Genomic DNA, 18,670 nt, shown 5'->3' with positions numbered 1-18,670 from the left:
TTGTATCCTTTGGATAAATACCTAGTAGTGCAATTGCTGGGTTATAGAGTAGTTCTGTTTTTAATTTTTTTGAGGAACCTCCATGTTTTCCAGAGTAGCTGCAGAAGTTTGCATTCCCACCAGCAGTGCAAAAGTGTTCCCCTTTCTCCACATCCTTGCCAACATTGCTTATTTCCCGAGTTGTTAATTTTAGCCATTCTGACACATGTGAAGTATCTCATTATGGTTTTGATTTGTATTTCCCTGGTGATGAGTGATGTTGAGCATCTTTTCATGTGTCAGTTACCATCTGGATGTCTTCTTTGGAAAGGTGTCTGTTCATGTCTTCTTCCCATTTCTTCACTGGATTATTTGTTTTTTGGGTGTTGAGTTTGGTAAGTTCTTTATAGATTTTGGATGCTAAGCCTTTATCTGATATGCAAATATCTTCTCCCATTATGTTGGTTGCCTTTTAGTTTTGTCGATTATTTCCTTTGCAGTGCAGAAGGTTTTTATCTTGATGAGGTCCTAATAGTTCATTTTTGCTTTTATTTCCCTTGCTTCTGGAGACATGTCTAGTAAGAAGTTGCTGTAGCCGAGGTCAAAGAGGTTACTTGCAGCACAATTTAGATAGACTACAGTATAAAATGCTTCAGGCACAGAAAAGAGTCTAACTGGTTCTGCCAGAACAGGTAAGGAAGGCTTGTAGGAAGAAGTGACATTTCTACCCAGTCTAGAATATTGGATATAGGCAACATAAAAGACTTATTTGTCTCTATTTATTTATTTTTTTAATTTTTTAACGTTTATTTATTTTTGAGACAGAGAGAGACAGAGAATGAACAGGGGAGGGGCAGAGAGAGAGGGAGACACAGAATCTGAAATGGGCTCCAGGCTCTGAGCTGTCAGCACAGAGCCTGACGCGGGGCTCAAACCCACGGACCATGAGATCATGACCAGAGCCGAAGTCGGACGCTCAACCGACTGAGCCACCCAGGCGCCCCTATTTGTCTCTATTTAAATAAAGTTTTTGATACAGAGTCAAACTACTACTCCCAGAAAATGAATTCCAAATTAACATAAATCATACATAAAACACATGGATATCAGAGCTGAATTCAGTATATCACTCCCCATACTCTAAGTAATGTGGTTCCAGCCACAGATCACCCTCTAATCCCTGTTAATTGACCCTGAAATTCTTGCCATGGGTTTGAAGGAGAATCAGGTAGGAGAATGTCATTGGCTGAGTGCTAATCTGATGCCAGGAAGAACAGATCTAAATGCATGTCTGTTGGCCATGCCATCTTTGTAGAGAAAATCAAGCATTGTTGGGACAGTGTTCTCAAAAATGTGCAGTTGCAGACTTCAGCGTGGTATGGCATGGTAACAGGGGTTCTGGAGTCAGAAAGTTTGACAATATGTGAATGCAGATTCTACAACCTAATGAGCTTCCATCCTGTTCATTCTTTCAGTGTCACTTCTCTAAACCTTAAATGTCCCAAACCTGAAAAGGGAACTGATAAGAAGGCCACAGTACTTTATAAGGTTGCTGCAAGAACCAAACAATGTGTACACGATCCCTTAGCAGATGTTAAAGAACACTAATGAATAATGTCGTGTAACACTTTTAGTCCTAACAGCTTTGTCTTTGGAGTCAGTCAGTCCTGGCTTTACATCTCAGCTCCAATACTGGCTCTTGTGACCAGCACTCTCTGAGTCTCAATTTCCTCCTCTGTAAAATGGGGATAATATCTGTCTGATATATGTGTGTGTTTGGTCTCAGGAGGATAAGAAGATAGAATATGAGTGCAGACAAACATCACCTGAAAGGCTGAGATTGACCTGATACACAAATTTCAACCAAACTGTTTTATTGAAATGCTACAATACTAGATGGCAAAAAGTCTCTGTCCCAAGCGCTTCCCATGCTCTCCCTGACATCCTGGACACTCTTATTCCTTACTCAGACTCCCCCTCCCCTCCTGACCTCCCCATGATCTAGTGGCCAAATTGTTAACAACTGGATGAACAGGGAGCTTACAAGACCCTGGTCTAGTACTACAGCTGGATTGCTGGATTCTATTCTGTAATTTTGTTGTCATCCCTGTCATCACTATAAGAAAACCTGTTTCCAGTAGCAAGTCTGTTTAAAGTCGATTTATGTCCTTGTACAAAGAACTAAAGAGATTCTGTGCTACAACTAGTTCAATGACTGCAACTAGGATGGCCACAGGCCACACTGACTACAGCTTTCTAATAGAGAGTTACCAGGCTGACAGGCTGGGTGTCCACCTTTCTTTTCAGGCTGTTTGTGCCACCCAGGTACAGGAATCCTGCCTGCACTCTTAGCAAATATTTCTGGAAACTGTGAGGACAATTTAGCAACAGCAATGTGACTAAAGAAGCTGAAAACATATACTAAGAATGGCAATGAAAGAGAATGAGAGGGAAACAGATAGATAATGAAGAGTATGAAGACACCAATCTCTGGGGAACAAACGAAGAACAAACAGAAATAATGAAGTGTAATAAATGGAGAGCCTAGGGTGCCAGAAATCTAGCAAAGACCTGAATTAACAAAGAAAAAATGAAAAAGAGATGAATCCATATTATAAAGTGGTAGTAAGGGGTCAGGGGAAAATATAATTTCAGGCTATGTATAAAGGGAAGCTGGATAAAGGAAAAAAGGCATAATGATTTATTTCACGTACTCTGAATGGCTTACCCCACAAAATTCCAAATTGAAGGAAATTCTGGTAAGAGCAACAAAAGCATTTATCAGTATGAACAGAGTTTTTTATATTAATTTTCAAAGAAACTGTACCTTCCAAATAATAAGAACTGTTAATTAACAGAGTAGTCTTCATGAAAATGGTGGAAATTGAGGAAATAGCAAACAAAACTAAGTCACACACTAGAGGATGTCCTTTAAGATACTGTACTATACCAGCTGAGAGTAGGTAAATTGTATCACTTTTATTTCTGATTCTCATTCAGGAAGCAAAAATTCAGAATTAGAAAGATTCACTCTTAATATCAATGAATAGCTTCAATAGGAAATTTGTCAATTTGCCAACAAGAAGGTAGGGTTAAACCTCATTCCTTTAAAAATCACAAAATAGGGGCACCTGGGTGGCTCAGTCGATTAAGCAACTGACTCTTGGTTTCAGCTCAGGTAATGGGTTTGAGCTCCTTTCAGGCTCTGTGCCAGCAACGTGGAGCCTGCTTGAGATTCTCTCCCTCTCCCTCTCTTTCTGCCCCTCCTCCATTTGTGCTCTCTCTCTCAAAGTAAATACAAACTTAAAATAAAATAAAAAAGAATAACAAAATAGATCATCCACGTTGTATCACCTTAAAACTTAATTTAATTGTGATAATCTCTAAATGGTGGTATTATTTGTAATCATTTTCTTTTTAAAAATATTTTACTGGGTTTTATTTATCTAGGTTTTTAAATTCATGGGTATGTATTATTTTTATATCAGAAGAATTACTTAACACAGATGCATGTACTTCCTTAGTTAGTTCAAAAAGTCTTACTATGAATGAGAAAATCCATTCTATTACGTAAAAATAACTTTAATTGATATATTAAGGAGGATATAAGTGACTGTGTGCTTTTCCATACTTTGTAATTCTAGAATAATTCTATCTCAATGGCAAAGATTTCACATATTTTCATTTATTTTTGGATGTGAATTATAGAGGTGTTTTGTAGAGGGACTGTACTTATTAGCACTGTTCTTCTACTGAAAAAAATCATTTTTAGTATCAACCTAATAATCACTTTGATAATTTTAGGATTACCTGTGTAGAACATTTCATCTTGACATTAATGCTCTTTTTGTATTAAGGGTACAGATAGGATCTGAGTTGTTCATTAGCGTTGATTCAAACTTTCGTTTGGTATGCAATTTGAGCTAAAAGTAATGATCTTGGATGCTTTCAAGCCTTGTGCAGTAATTAAAGAAAAAATGCTTAATCTTTTCTCTTTTAATAATAATCTCCTATATAAAAAGTAAAAGGGTTATGTAAAATCAAATTGTTATTATGGAACCTGAGTAATTTGCTTTGAATATAATAAAATATTCTCTATTCTTAACTCATTCCACTCAAATCCCAGCTATTATAACAGTTTCTTACAAACCAAAGCACAATTGTTGAGTTCAGAATCAAGTCTTAACAAAACTATTTTGCAGAGTTTGACCTTTAAAAGCCACTGGAAGGGTCATTGATGTCATCACTATTATATAGCTTCCTTTTTGACTTACAGCATTTTTGTTTCTGGATTAAGCTTGAACCATCCTATAATTCATCTCATCTCAAATATATCTCAGAAGACAGATCAAATATATCTCAGAAGACAGACAGACAGACAGAAGACAGTAAAGTTGTTAGGTGACAATGCCCAAGTGTAAAGGAATAAGACAGCACTGGCTATAATTAGCATATTCACTACATGAAAACCCAGAACATCTTTTGTCTTCTTTTACTTCTGGAAGGAAGGAAGGAAGGAAGGAAGGAAGGAAGGAAGGAAGGAACTTGGACACGGGTCCAGAGGTCATGAACGATCCCTAGAGGTTTGGCTCTTGGGACCTCCACTGTTGGCTTCCAGTTGAGGGGCAATCTCAAGTGCCTTAGGCCTGTGGGCACAGAGTCTTGGCTGAGATCCAAGGGACAGCAGCAGGGATTTCTGCCACAGTGATGGCGAAACAGTGTGTGCCTTACTACAGAGGTGGTTGCTTCTTGTAATAAAAACAATATTTATGTAGAAAGCAAAAAAAAAAAAAAAAAAAGTTAGGAACTGAAGGAATTTAGTTGAGTCCTCCAGAGAGTTAATTCAAAATCACCCATTGTTATTTCTCAGTGAAAGAGAGAGGGAATGTGCCTTTGGGGCTGGTTTTAAAACTGCTAAAATCATTGTTTTCGGGTCTTACTTTTTAGAATGAGCTTTATACAGAGAAAGGCTTCCCTCCCCAGGCACAGAATGGAAATTTAACTCCCACACAATCCACAACTCACAAATTTCTTCAGAATCAGGCCAAAAAGTGTGATAAGCTGTGCACAAAATTATACACTTTTGGTGAAAGTATTTTAAAATACAAGCTCAACTGAATAGAACAGTATCTTTATTTACTTATATAAAGGTCAGTATATTTGTTTACTGTTAAAATTTCTAAATAAATGGGGGCGCCTGGGTGGCGCAGTCGGTTAAGCGTCCGACTTCAGCCAGGTCACGATCTCGCGGTCCGTGAGTTCGGACCAGAGACCGCATCGGGCTCTGGGCTGATGGCTCAGAGCCTGGAGCCTGCTTCCGATTCTGTGTCTCCCTCTCTCTCTGCCCCTTGCCCGTTCATGCTCTGTCTCTCTCTGTCCCAAAAATAAATAAACGTTGAAAAAAAAATTTAAATATAAACTATAAGGGTTAGAGAAGTACCAGGATTCCAGACGCCTTCCATTTGTTATAACAGCCTTATGGTCAACTTTCCAATAAAAAGATCATGTTTGAGACTAAAGAGGAATTGGTCGAACCATAGATTTTTTTTTTTCAGTGTGTGGATTAAGTAAATTACACAAATTATACTTATAAACCACATATTACAGTTATTATGCTTTGCTGAACTCTGTAGTCAGTTCTTTAATTTAAACAGTAACATAGTTCTTTGCCTTTGAAATTGTAATAAAAAGTTTAAGAAAATATTCATTTTCTGTTTGGAATGAATTATCAGACTTCGTGGTATCTTCATTTTAGTGAGACATTTAACAAAACCTTGCATGATATTTTCATAAACTCAGTGAAACAATGGAAATGTGGGCTTTGATGATAGTAAGTAAAGAGTAGACTCATGGGTTGATGCCAAGGTGAAAGCAAGTCTATGGCAATCCACCAAAGGATTCTGCCTATGACTTTGTATTCTTCAATATTTCATCAACTATTAAGTTGAATGGATAAGACCAGATTATTTTTAATATAAAGCATGGAAAATTATATTATCAGTGATATACATAAGAGTGTGGAATGAACTCCTAAAAATGGTGACAGGAATTATAAATTTCCAAATGAGTAGAATCTTGAAAATATTAGGAACACCAAGACAGACTTTTACAATTATATTATGACAAAAAATAGTGTTATGATTCTGTCAAGAAGAGGTGCAAGGAGAAAAAGTGAGAAAGTAAATGACCTAAATGTAAATGACCTAAGTCATCTACAAAATAGCAAATGTACATATAATGTATGAAATATAAAAATTAACCGCAAGTGGTAGCAATTTATCAAGAATTATAATGATGACAAGTTATGTGAATAAAACAGCAAAAATAATTAAAAGTGGTTGTTTATGAAGGGAATAAAGAGTAGCCAAGAAAGGAGCAGGACAGTGATGTCTATATTTTAAGCCATCAGAAGTATTAAAATTGTCATTGTTGCACTGGGTGTTGTATGGAAACCAATTAGTCAATAAATTTCATATATATTAAAAAAAATAATAAAAAATAAATAAAATTGTCATTGTTAATACAAACACATGTATTTTTATTTTTTATTTTATTTTAGAGAGAGAGAACATGTGAATGGGGGAGAGGGGCAGAGGGACAGAGAGAATCCCAAGCAGGCTCCACACTGAGCATGGAGCTGACACAGGGCTCAATCCTACCACCCTGGATCATGACCTGAACCAAAATCAGTTGGACACCCAACTGGCTGAGACACCCAGGCACCCTTGTATTTTTAAATATATTAAAATTTAAATTTAGATACTAACTTTCTCCACAAGGAGGAATTGTGTTTAAAATAAAAATCGAATCCTCTCCAACTAAAAAGAAACCAGCTTCTTTGGAAGATGTCAAATTCTGGGTGTGGGACAAGAAATGTACAAGATGCTCTTGAAACATCTTATTATACAAGGGGTCATATCAGTATAATACAAGGTGCCATATAATACATTATGATAATAAAGAAGCTGTCAGAAAATACCATGGTCATGACCAAAGGACTGAGCAAACTCAAAATAGGCTACTACTATTTTCTCAAGATGGAAAAATTGAGCACTAACATGAATAATTACCACAATGGACTGACATACCTCAAGTATACTAAAAGTCATTAATTCATAATAATTAATAACTAGAATGAAGTGAGATATCCCCACATTCTTCTGGCTTTTGTAAAGCATTGTTGTGATTTTTTTTTTCTCAAAAATGGCCACATCAATTATTTCCAGTCCCATAGACTATTTCAATACCCAACCAACATAATCAAAAAATGGAGTCTATCTTCCCTCCCTCCTATTTTCTACTACCTAGGGGAGATTCTTGACAATTTCAAACAGTAGAGTTTGGTAGAAGTAATGCTACATTTCTGAGGGAAGTCATAAAAAGTATACAGTGCTGCTTAGCTCTTCCTCTCAGGAAGCTCACCCTTGGAATTCAGCTACCATGCTCTGAGAAAACCTATACTATAGGAGAGGCCACATGTAGGTGTCCTGGCCATCAGCCTCAGCTAAGGTCTCAACCAATATCCAGTATCAACTGCCAAACATACATATGAACAAGTCTTCAGATGATTCTAACCTCCAGCCTTTGAGTCTTCCAACCAAGGTCCCCATATGGTGGATCAGAGACAAAAATGCCCACTCTTGACCAAATTATTGACCCACAGAACCCTTGGCATAATAATGGTTGCTTTATGCCACTAGGTTTCAGAGTAATTTGTTACACAGCCATAGTAACTGGAACAAGGATATTTGTATTCAGAATTAAAAGGGTAGAATGCACTTCTCAGAAGCACCTGAAGCAGAATGCAGCAAACATCTGTTTGGAGTGAGTTCAAATTTTTTGGCCCAATCCTGTTGCATCCCTGGGTGCTGAGAGAACTTACAAATGATGTTATTGCCAACTTGTCAGTGATTTTGAGTGACTAAAGAGGGCAGAAAAGAAGCCACAAGGCTTGGAGGATGTAAAATTCTGCAAATTACGCATAGTGCTGGTGAGTTTAATGGTAAAATTCCCCATCATATTTTCAAAATGTTTGTTTTTGAAAATCCCAGAAAATGAAGCAGTATTATTTGCCAAGCAGCATGAGTTCACTAAGAACAATCTGTATTAAGCAAACTCTATTTTACAGGGTTGCTAGACTAAGAAATCTGAAAAATGTTGTAGAGATGATAATCATATTTTATCCATTATAAGACATCATCGACTGTAAGTTATATATATTTTAAAATTTAAGTTATTTAATTATATAAATGATGTCAATTAAAGTTTAAAGTTTTCTTACTATATTTTTTGTTTTACTCTTATTAAGAGTGCTATTTTAGGGGCGCCTGGGTGGCGCAGTCGGTTAAGCGTCTGACTTCAGCCAGGTCACGATCTCGTGGTCCGTGAGTTCGAGCCCCGCGTCAGGCTCTGGGCTGATGGCTCAGAGCCTGGAGCCTGTTTCCGATTCTGTGTCTCCCTCTCTCTCTGCCCCTCCCCTGTTCATGCTCTGTCTCTCTCTGTCCCCAAAATAAATAAACGTTGAAAAAAAAATTTTTTTTAATTAAAAAAAAGAGTGCTATTTTAGACATTCTAGACATAGATTTCCATCAGATGTCAGTCTTTGATTATATAAAAAGGTAAATATAAGTTAAGTAAATCAAGGTGCTCCAAAATTCTTCTCATTCAGAATCTAACTGAATCAGTTTTCAACTTAGAAAACTTCCTTGATGACTATCTTTTCTAGCATATCATTCTCCATACCCTTAAGAATGTCAGTAGTGTGACATTTCCTCAGGGAGTGTTCCTCGATTACCTCCAGGATTTCTTCCAAACTACTGACTCATTCTACAACTATTAGTGCTGACACTTTCCAATTTGACTAAATTTATACTTTTATCTTTTCTTCGATTGAATCACATGTTGCTAGAAGTTCAGTTCGAGGTTAGCAAGAAGTTTCTGACAATGCTTGATGCTGAACACCTTAATTGTAACCCTTTGTGATAAATAAACTGGTCACAACAGCTTTTCATTCATTAGTTTTTCATCTATTCCTAGGGATTTGGCAATTTCTCCTGTGTTTAGTGGGATAACTTGGCTTGTAAGAGCCATTCCTTCTGCACATAATTTAGTAACAAAAAGTAATGTAGTTTTATCTACTTTGGGGTACCTCCTTTTCTTTAAAAACTTGTAACTACTTTGTTTCCACAGGGCCATGACAGAAATATGGCATCCACAATATAGACCAGATTCACAGAACACACAAGATGGTGAATATAATCTAAAATATATCACAGGAGGAAGGCAAAATAGGGAATCTTTGTAGTAGAAAACATCAGGTATCAAATAGCTGCCCTCAAGTGTCTAACAGGGCAGAAAGTGGTACAAGAAGGAATTGATTTGTTAGGCACCAAATTACCATACAGTTTAAACAACTAAGTCCTAAGGAACAACTACAATACAGAGATTAATTTTGGTTTACTGTGTGTCTATTAACTTAATAAACTTCCCATCAACAGAGATGTCCGCTTGTATTGGTTAGGATTCTCTAAATTTCAAGTACAGAAAATTCAACCTATCTGGCAAAAGTGTGATTTATCGACTCATTTAACTGTGAAGTACAAGTTATAGCTGCTTTTAGATCATCTGGATTCAGAGGCCAGAATGATGACATCAGGACATACATTCTTGGTCTCTGGGTTTTCCTTTTTCTCTGATGGTTTTATTTTGAGTGGCTTGACCCCCATGAAGGCAAAAACAGTCTCCAACAAACCTAGGTATCATTAGCCCTTCTATCTGGAAGTCTCCATGAAAGATGCCAGTTTTTTTTCCCAATGATTTCAGCAAAAATGCCAGATTAGGTCACAAAACCACCCCAAATCATTTACTGCATCCAGAAGGAGAATAATCTGATTGGTTGAACCTGTGTCTAGTGAGGAGGGTGAGGAGCCCTGTTGAATCAAATGAACTCAGAATGGAATAAAAGTGGTTTCACAAAGAGAATCCAAGCAGACAAAAAACAGCATACCCTGACCACATCTACATACAAGATTTTATATTCAAAATCATCCCAAAGAAAATTAAAAAGCAAAAAAATTAAAAAGTTATTTTTAAAAAATTATCACACAAAGAAAAAAGTTAATTTACTTTTAAAAATAGAAATGATGAGAATTCAAGCAGGTGCAGCCACTCTGGAAAACAGTATGGAGGTTCCTCAAAAAACTAAAAATAGAACTACCCTACGACCCAGCAATTGCACTACTAGGTATTTATCCAAGGGATACAGGTGTGCTGTTTAGAAGGGACACATGCACCCCCATGCTTATAGCAGCACTATCAACAATAGCCAAAGTATGGAAAGAGCCCAAATGACCATCGATGGATGAATGGATAAAGAAGATGTGGTATATATATACAATGGACTATTACTTGGCAATCAAAAAGAATGAAATCTTGCCATTTGCAGCTACGTGGATGGAACTGGAGGGTATTATGCTAAGTGAAATTAGTCAGAGAAAGACAAAAATCATATGACTTCACTCATATGAGGACTTTAAGAGACAAAACAGATGAACATAAGGGAAGGGAAACAAAAATAATATAAAAACAGGGAGGGGGACAAAACACAAGAGACTCATAAATCTGGAGAACAAAGTGAGGGTTACTGGAGAGGGTGTGGGAGGGGGGATGGGCTAAATGGGTAATGGGCACTAAGGAATCTACTCCTGAAATCATTGTTGCACTATAAGGTAACTAATTTGGATGTAAATTTTAAAAAATAAAAAATAAAATTAAAAAAAAAGTAGAGAAGGATTTCTTAAAACACAAAATGTACCAATGTAGGGGAAAACAAATGGATGAATTTACATTAATATCAAGATCACTTACTAATGAGAAGACACATTAAAGAAAATGAAAATTTGTATAATAAACTGGAAGAAGATATTTTTAACATGTATAACCTATAAAAGATTACTAACAATATATAAAGAACATTTGGAAATTATAAGGAAAGCACAAATAACACAATAACAAATGACCAAATTCATGAGCAAGCACTTGGAGGTAAAGGAAACATATTAACCAATCAATATATGTACAAAGAAAGATTTAGTTTCACCAGATATTTGGAAAATACAAATTGCAACATAAAATGCCACTTTAGACCTGTTGACTGACAACATAATAAAAATAAAAATATTAATGTTTGACAATTACCAAATATTGGGAGAAATTTAGATGAATAGGATTGAGAGATAAAGATTAACTTTTAAAGACCAATCCACTACAAGCTGATCTCCCAGAAATGGAGCTGACCTCCTACAAAGCACCATGGAAACCAGCATTGGTCAAATACCTAAGGTGATACCACTTCTGGTTAACCTCAAGGGTTTGACCCCAGCACACTGATTGTGCCCCATGATGGACAGTGATTCTGCAAACATGAACACTCATGTCATGCGGCAAATTCTGCCACTCACTCACATCATTATATGCTTGCAAGTAGTAGAAAGGGAATTTGACCTGATCACTGTGAGAGAGAGGTTGATGGTACCATCTACTAAGAAGACTCAACCAGCAAGACAGGACTGGGCTAAAGCTTCTGTTATATCACTTTGCTATTTTACTTTGGACTCTAATCACATTGGGAGAGGAGCTGGAGTAGACTTAAATGTACAGATTAAAAGCCCTACAACCCAAGAACAATCTTCTATCGTCTGACATCTGGCCATGCTAGATAACTGTGACCTATCCCATAATGGAATAGCCAAAGGGGACTTTCAAGAAAAATTCTAGTTCTTATATTGAGTGCTGAATGTTTAAGTGGTTGTATTTTTTAAAAACAAATAAGTATAAACAAACAAGCAAACAACGAAACAAGGGCAACCATTTGTGAGCCAGTGATGAGAGTACTTCGTGGCTAAAGACTATGATTAATCCAAACCTGTGCTTCTGGAGGCAAAACAAAAGGAAATATGGCTTTATATAGCTTTAACTTAGGTAGTTAATAACCTTATCTAAAATCCTAATAATAATTTGTGGTGTAGCTACTTTTATATCCACATTTTACACAAAATAACAGGCTCAGAGAGGATAAGTTAATAGCCCAACCCTATGTATCTAATAAAAGTTAAATATCAGATTTGTATGTAAAAAAAAATAAAAATAAAAATAGGAATGATACTGCATTCTTTGACTAGAAGCAGTGAAACTAAAAATTACTGGAAAAAAAGCTTAACTCTTTATAAAATTTGAAGAGTCCTAATTTTTAGCAAGTAGCAAAGATAAAGTAGAAACTGAAATGACATATTAAGAACATGATAATGACACAACTATATGTAAAAGTTAAGGAATATGGCTAAAGCCACATGCACAGGAAAATATATACCTTTAAATGTTTCTTAATAAACAAGAAACTTAAAAACATATCTCAAAAAGCTGAAAGAAAAAAGAAAGTAGCAAAGTAAAATAAAACTAGAAAAGGTAAGACTATTTTAATAGCTTTTTCAGATAACTGTAGATATTCCTTGGTGCTACACCAAAGCCCAACAGTGATAATTTCTTAAAGGTTAATTGCAGTGTGGAATCCAAAATCATATAATGAACTTTTTCCTATTCTGTTACATTAAAAGTAACTGGTCTACCTTGCATTTTGAATGCAATTTTTTTTACCTATACATGATTTTATAGTATCATACATTGGTTATTTAGAAAATATTGGTTCACTAAGTTATGCAGTTCTTCCAAATTTGACACATTGCTTTGTACAATATCAAAATCATATTTGTTAATACCACCATCATGAAAAGTCTAAGTATTGGAGTGGCAAGCACATGGTAGCAAATACAAGCTTTCCAAAATTCTAATTTTTGCTTAAAAGCTTGAATTTATCATTGGCAACAGTACTTTCAATCATTTTCATTGAAGTGGCAGGTTTACTTTGTTCATTTTCAAGAAGATGTCTGCCAGTCTAAATGAATGTAGCTTATCCCATTGTTCCTTCAACTAAAGATGGTGTTCCATGAAAAAAAGTGACTATTTCAGCTTGCAACTCAAACAAGCATTTCAAGCATTTCCTTGAAATAACCAACATATTTCACTATTGGAAGTGCTTTATGCCTACTTTCCATCTTAGATAGAATATAAAGGGACATTTATTCAGGAGTTGAGACTTACAAAAATGTTTTTACTGCTTCATCAAGGACATTCCTAACTGACACTAGCATTTTTAGTTTTGCTGTGAGTGTGTGGTGTGAAGAATACAATAACAATATAAATGGCAGTTTGGTGTACTTGCTTGATTCATGCCAACATGACAGCAGTTTTATTTACCATTGACTTGCATCATTCATGCAAATGTCAAGATGACAAAAAACACAAATAACATATTTTCATTATTATGAAAATAGTCCATTGAAAACCAAGGAACTAGAAGTTCTAGACTTAGATCCATGAATATAAGAAAATTTAGTAGATTGTAACAAAGGAATGCCAAATCAGTAAGGGATGGGCTTTAAGAAAAACTACACCATTTCGAAGTATATGAATGCTTAGAAAATGGTTTGGAGGGGCGCCTTGGTGGCGCAGTCGGTTAAGCGTCCGACTTCAGCCAGGTCACGAACTCGCGGTCTGTGAGTTCGAGCCCCGCGTCAGGCTCTGGGCTGATGGCTCAGAGCCTGGAGCCTGTTTCCGATCCTGTGTCTCCCTCTCTCTCTGCCCCTCCCCCATTCATGCTCTGTCTCTCTCTGTCCCAAAAATAAATAAACGTTGAAAAAAAATTAAAAAAAAAAAAAGAAAGTGGTTTGGAAAGACATATATGAAACTATTATCAAGCATGGGGATGCTTGGGGATGATGGGGATTATCAAGCATTGGTGATGATGGAAGACTTCCACTTTTAAAAAAATGAGGTAAATATTATAAAATTCACCATCTTGAGCATTTTTACTGTACAGTACAGCAGTATGTGCATCATTGTGCAGATGTCTAGAACTGCTTAATCTTACAAATCTGAAATCCATTAAACAACTCCCCTCTTCTCCCTCTCCCTAGATCTTAGCAAATTTCATTTTGTTTTTTTTTTCTAAGAGTTTGACTACTTTAGAGACCTCATATAAGTGGGTTCATGCAGTTTTTGTCTTTTTTGTGACTGGCTTATTTCACCTAGTATACTGTCCTAAAGGTTCAACTATTTTGTAGCATGTGTTTATATACCTTTTCTATTGTCTGTTTTTTTTCTTTAATCTTTATATCCTTCCTTCCATTAATTTTGGGTTTAGATTGTTCTTCTTTTCCTGTGTGTGTGTGTGTGTGTGTGTGTGTGTGTGTGTGTGTGTGTGTGTTTAAGATGGAAAGTTAGGTTGTTGATTTGATTTGAGATCTTTCTTTTTAAATGTAGACACTTACCTCTATAAACTTCCTCTTAGTACTGCTTTTGCTGCATCTCATAAGTTTTGGTATGTTGTATTTTAATTTTCATTTGTCTCAAGATATTTTCTAAATTTCCTTGTGATTTCTTCCTTGACCCATTGGTAGTTCAAGAGTGTGATACTTAATTTCCACATATTTCTGTATTTCACAAGTAGATTCCTTAGTGCCCCTTACTCATTTAGCCCATCCCCCCCTCCCACACCCCCTCCAGTAACCCTCACTTTGTTCTCCAGATTTATGAGTCTCTTGTGCTTTGTCCCCCTCTCTGTTTTTATATTATTTTTGTTTCCCTTCCCTTATGTTCATCTGTTTTGTCTCTTAAAGTCCTCATATGAGTGAAGTCATATGATTTTTGTCTTTCTCTGACTAAGTTCACTTAGCATAATACCCTCCAGTTCCATCCACGTAGCTGCAGATGGCAAGATTTCATTCTTTTTGATTGCCAAGTAATAGTCCATTGTATATATATACCACATCTTCTTTATCCATTCATCCATCGATGGTCATTTGGGCTCTTTCCATACTTTGGCTATTGTTGATAGTGCTGCTATAAGCATGGGGGTGCATGTGTCCCTTCTAAACAGCACACCTGTATCCCTTGGATAAATACCTAGTAGTGCAATTGCTGGGTCATAGGGTAGTTCTATTTTTAGTTTTTTGAGGAACCTCCATACTGTTTTCCAGAGTGGTTGCACCAGCTTGCATTCCCAATTTTTCTATGTGTTCTTAAGAAGAATGTGCATTCTGCTATTGTTGGGTGGAGCATTCTATATGTCTGTTAGGTCCAATTAGTCTATGGTGTTTTTCAACTCCTCTGTTTCTTCTCTGAGCTTTGGTCTGGTTGTTCTATCCATTATTGAAAATGGGGCATTACAATCTCCTACCATTATTGTGTTACTGTCTATTTCTTCTTTCAGTTCTGTCAATGTTTGCTTCATATGTTTGGGTGCTCTACCGTTAATGCATATGTATTTATAATGGTTATATCTTCCTGGTGAATTGACCCTATTATCATTATATAATATGCTTTTTTGTCTCTTTTGACACTTTCTGACTTAAAATCTACTTTCGTCTCATATAATTATGGTCATCTCTTACTCTTTTTGTTACAATTTGCATGGAATATGTGTTTCCATTCTTTCACTTTAAGCCTATGTGTCCTTACATCTAAAGTCTCTTGGGGGTGTCTAGGTGGCTCAGTCAGATAAAGGTCCAACTCTTGATGTCAGCTCAGGTCATGATGTCACAGTTGTGAGATTGAGCCCTGCGTCGGGCTGTATGCTCACAGCACAGAGCCTGCTTGGGATTCTCGCTCTCCCTCTTTCTTTGCCTCTCCCCCCAGCTCTAAAAAAATAAAGCCTCTTGTAGACATCAGATAGTTGGATATTGCTTATTTTTATCCATTCAGCCACTCTGTATCTTTTGTTTGGAGTGTAATCCATTTGTATTTAGAGTAATTACTGATAAGGAAAGACTTCCTGTTGTCATTTTGTTGATTGTTTTTGTTTGCCTTGTAGTTATTTTGTCCTTTTCCCTTCTTCGTCCCTCCTTTTGTTATTTATTTATTTATTTATTTAGTAATGGCATGCTTTCATTCCCTTCTTATTTTCTTGGTGTATCTTCTATAACTATTTCCTTGTCGTTACCAAGGGGATTACATAAAACATCTTCTAGTTAAATTAATATCAACTTAACTGCAATCACAACACTCCTCTCTCCCCCCACTTTATGTTATCAATAACCCAATTCACATTTTGTATTCATTCACATTTATAGTTATAGTTTTCTTTTATGCTTTTGTTGTTTTATTAAATTCTATACCAGAATTAAACCTGACTTTCGTACCACTATTACAGTACTACAGGATTCTGTATTTGTCTCTGTATTTATCTTTACCAAAGAGCTCTATATTTTTGTATATTTTTGTTTTACTATCTAGCATCTTTTTCTTTCAACTTGCAGGACTCCTGTTAACAGTTTTTATAAGGCAGGTCTAGTGTTGATGAACTCCTTTAGCTTTTGTTTATCTGGGAAGGCCTTTACTTCTCCATATTTGAAGGTCAGTTTTGCCACATACAGTATTCTGGTTGACAACTTTTTTCTTTCAGTATTTTGCTCATATTAGCCTATTCCCTCTGGCTTGTAATGTTTCTACTGAGATATCTGCTCATAAACTTAAGGGAACTTTCTTGTACATGATGAGTCTCTTTTCTCTTGCTACTTTCAAGATCCTGTCTTTGACTTGTAACAGTTTGATTATAATGTGTCTTGCTGTGGGCCTCTTTGGGTTCATCCTAGTTGAAGTTTATTGAATTTCTTGAATTTAGATATCCATTTCCTTCCTCAGATATGGAAAATTATCAGCCATTGTTTCTTCAAATAAGCTCTCTGCCCCTTTTTCTCTCACTATTCTTCTGCGACTCCCATAATGTGTATATCGGTCCACTTGATGGTTTCCCATAAGTCTCTTAGGATTTCTTACTTGTCTTCATTTTTTTTGTTCCACTGATTTCAGGTTCATTGATTCCTTCTTCTGCTTGATCAGTCTACTATTAAAGCCCACTAATGAATTTTTCAATTCAGTTATTATATTCTTCAGCTCCAGAGTTTTTGAAAGAAATCTTTCTTTCTTCCTTCCTCCCTTTCTTCCCTCCTTCCTCTTTCTTTCTTTCTTTCTTTCTTTCTTTCTTTCTTTCTTTTTCAATCTCTTTTTTGATATTCTCATTCTATTCATGCATCCTTTTCCTGATTTTGGTTAGTTGTTTATATGTGCTGTCTTGTAGCATTTTGAGCTTAAGATGATTATTTTGGATTTTTTGTATGGTAATTTATAGATCTCCATTTCTTTAGGGTTGAGGGTTTTATTTTTTTAAGATTTATTTTGTTCCTTTGATTGGGCCATGTTTGCCTGTTTCTTCATATGCCTTGTTAATTTTTTCTGTTATTTATGTATTTGGAAATATAGCCACCCCTTTATCTTTACAGATTGGATATGTGCAGGGAAATACCTTCACCTATCAACATAGCTAGAGATTCTGGGGACCTCTCAAATCATTTCCGGGGGTGTGTCTTCTTGGGGCTTGTGTTTGTAATTTCCAATTACAGAGATTTGCTGGTATTTTTCGGGAGCTTGTAGTCTTTTGCTCCTTTTAGTGTCTGTATGTGATATTGCAGGTTCTCTGGGGTTGCAACAAGCTGCAAAACTCCTTTTTCTTCTTAGTGGCCCCAGGCATCTAAAGCATGAGAGTTCGGTCAGTGCTTCAGGTCAGAGGAGATAGAAATCAGTCCTTGAGTAGCTTCCCAAAAGCCATAACATTGGGCCCCCATTCCAGTCTTCTCTTTTCCTCCCAAAGGAGAAGTCACAAGTTGGTCACTTTCTGCTGATTGTGCCAAGTTGTGCTGGCTTCTATCTGTGGTATATGGGAAATTCTCCAGTCCTGCAATTAGTGGCTGAGCTCTCTTTTGTTCTCAGCAGCTGCCCAGGAATCCATAGTATGCTGGTTCTTCAATCATGCCAAGTCAGGCAAGACAGAAATCAGACCCATGGGCAGTCCCTGCAAAAGCTGAAACATTGGACCTAGGTTCCACTCTTCTCTTTCCCTCCCAAAGTAGAAGTCCTGAGTTGGGCTTTTCCTCTTTATCACACTGTGCTATGCTGGCTTGGGGGAGGAGCAATTGCAGGTTAAATAAACGGCTTTCTTTACCTGTATCAATGGATTGCTTGTTCCTTGCTTTGAGTTTGTCTGGGTTACCATGATTTCTTAAGTTGTTGCTGGAGTTCTCATAAAGATTTTTTGGACTGTATATTGTTGCTAAATCAGTGTCTCTATGGAGGAACAAGATCTGGGGCTGCCTATTTCAGCATCTTGCTACACGATTAGACTTTCCTTTTATTCAATACAGTTCTTTGCATTTGAATTTTTTATATACATCGCATTTTCTTTTAAAAATATGAAGACAAATATTCAAATCTAAATTCTAAAATGTTGAAGGAAGAAGTTTTTTCATTGCCATGAAAGGCAAGAATATAAATATCATTGGTTTATAATGTTTCATTATTATGATTTATACTAAATGTCAGTATTAGCCTATTTTCATATATATTATAGAAAACTCCCACTATTACCTTTTCCAATTTCTTACAGCCTTAGCAAAAGTGTAAAAGGGTACTTTATTATAGGATATAAGATACAAGCCAACAATACAATTATTATGCAACAGACATTTAAAATATCTTTTACCACTGTAAATAAGAATAATTGTGAAATAAATGGATTTATTTA

General features: G+C 36.1%; 1 protein-coding gene across 5 annotated transcripts in view; it reads left to right on the top strand.

Moving 5' to 3' along the window:
• The window catches only part of SEL1L2 (SEL1L2 adaptor subunit of ERAD E3 ligase), a 123,902-nt gene that overhangs the window by 69,049 nt on the left and 36,183 nt on the right, over positions 1-18,670 (top strand). The gene's annotated exons all lie outside the window — the stretch shown is intronic.

Source organism: Prionailurus viverrinus, chromosome A3, assembly GCF_022837055.1.
Source record: "Prionailurus viverrinus isolate Anna chromosome A3, UM_Priviv_1.0, whole genome shotgun sequence".
Classification (NCBI taxonomy): Eukaryota; Metazoa; Chordata; class Mammalia; order Carnivora; family Felidae; genus Prionailurus; species Prionailurus viverrinus.
The sequence above is the reverse complement of the archived record's forward strand: the minus strand, read 5'-3'. Positions and strand labels throughout refer to the sequence as shown.